This window comes from Ixodes scapularis, unplaced genomic scaffold (genome assembly GCF_016920785.2).
Source record: "Ixodes scapularis isolate PalLabHiFi unplaced genomic scaffold, ASM1692078v2 PGA_scaffold2__306_contigs__length_199485367, whole genome shotgun sequence".
NCBI lineage: Eukaryota > Metazoa > Arthropoda > Arachnida > Ixodida > Ixodidae > Ixodes > Ixodes scapularis.
Window position 1 is genome coordinate 184,422,166 of NW_024609857.1, and position 2,291 is coordinate 184,424,456.

Below are 2,291 nucleotides of genomic sequence, written 5' to 3' on the forward strand. Positions count from 1 at the left end.
AATGAGGACTGCACTGTCACTCGCAGGAAACAGAACCAGTCATGGGGTATATTTCGCCGTTATCCCACTGCTTTTAACCTGATTGAATTTAAAAAGTGTAGGGCCAAGGCACGTTGGACACGGAAACAGGCGAAGAGGACATCATGGAAAAAATATATATCTTCTCTAAATAGCTTTGTTCCAGCTAAAGAAGTGTGGGATCGCCTGCGGAAAGTTCGAGGAGATTACCAATCTTTCCGAACTCCTCTGTTTTCTTCCCCCTCTGTATCGCTGCAAGATCATGCAAATGTTCTTGGGGAGCATTTTCAGCTTATTAGTGGCTCCTCAAATTTTAGCGAAAAATTCAAGAAGTTTCAGTCGACTGTTGAAAAGCAGCCCATCTCGATGTCAGAGGGTGGTTCATATTTTTACAATAGACCATTCACAATGTGCGAACTCAAGGTTGCTCTTGGTGCAAAAAAGCAGTCTGCACCAGGGCCAGACAGACTCCACTATGAAATGTTAAGGAAACTGTCCCCTGAATCTATGAACGGTCTGTTAACTTTTTTTAATCATCTATGGCAAGCTGCTGCCTTTCCTCTTTGCTGGAAACATGCCCCCATAATCCCTTTTTGAAACCAGGGAAAGACCCTTCCACTCCTACAAGCTATCGCCCCATCGCACTCACAAGTTGCTTAGGGAAGACTGATGAGCGGCTTGTGAATCGTCGTCTTTTCCATTTCTTAGAGACTGAGAATTTTTTTGATGTAAACCAGTGCGGCTTTCGGGAGGGACGAGCGACCACAGATCATTTGGTTCGTCTAGAGACGGCTATACGTGAGGCATTTGTACACCGGCAGCATTGTGTCTCAGTGTTTTTTGATTTGCACAAAGCATATGATACCACATGAAGATACGGAATACTTCGTGACTTGTATGACTGTGGTGTGCGGGGCCTCATGCTTCAGTGCATTCAGAGGTTTCTCAGCGAAAGAACTTTTCAAGTCCGATTGGGCTCCACACTGTCAGATGTTTTCTCTCAGGAAAATGGTGTTCCTCAAGGAGGAGTGCTGAGCGTTACCCTCTTTGCTGTAAAGATTAACCGTCTAGCTAAGGTTATGCCATCATCAGTAAATTACTCTCTATATGTGGATGATGTGCCAATCTCTGTGTCTTCCTGTAACCTCTCCAGTTGTGAACGACAGTTGCAACTTACAATCAATAGAATGTGTAAGTGGGCAGACGAAAATGGCTTCAAATTTTCTCCTGAAAAAACAGTCTGCGTTCCTTTTTCATTACGCCGGGGATTGTCTCTTGATCCTTCCTTGCATCTTAACAGCATTGAAATATCAGTCCAGCAAGAACACAAATTTTTGGGTGTGATTTTTGACAAGAAACTTACCTTTGTGCCCCATCTGAAAACTTTAAAACGGAAATGCTTGATGTCATCAAGTATCCTAAAGGTGCTGTCGCATATGTCATGGGGTTCTGATAGGCGCTGTCTCCTGCAACTGTATAACTCCTTAGTTCGATCCCGCCTCGACTATGGTGCAGTAGTATATGGGTCAGCGCGGCCATCTGCTCTTAAGATGCTTGACCCAATACACCACCTTGGACTACGACTTTCTACAGGTGCATTTCGCACATCTCCTGTGAAGAGTTTGTATGTTGATACGCATCAAATGTCCCTCGAGAAGCGGAGGCAGTACCTCAGCGTCTCTTATGCTTACAAAGTATTTTCAAATCCAAAACATCCCTCCTACAGTGCCCTTCATACTTGCAGAAGCTCACAGCTTTTCGAAAACAAGCCGAGCATTGTTAGACCATTAAGCCTCCGTTTGCAAAGTACTTGTCAATCCCTTAATATCCCCCTTCATGAGATTCCCTTGCTTGAAAACACTCGTAGGGTTGCCCCTTGGGATGCTCTGCCGATTTTCTGTGACTGGTCACTCGCAAAATACAGTAAGAGGGTCATTTCACCACAAATTCTCCGGCAGGAGTTCCTCTCCTTGCAACAAAAATATGCAGACTACCTGGAGTTTTATACAGATGGGTCCAAATCGTCGTCTTTTGTAGGGTGTGCTCTGTATTCCGCCTCCTACAGCAAAGCCAAACAAGTTGACTGTAGGGCAAGCATTTTCACCGCAGAGCTTTATGCTATTTTACTAGCGGTCGAACATATACTCGACAATAGTATAATGAAAGCTGTAATTTTTGTCGACTCACAAAGTGCCTTATTGGCTGTGTCCTCCCTGATGCCCACAAAGAACCGCCTTGCACAACATCTACATTATAAGATCAATAGCGCCCTG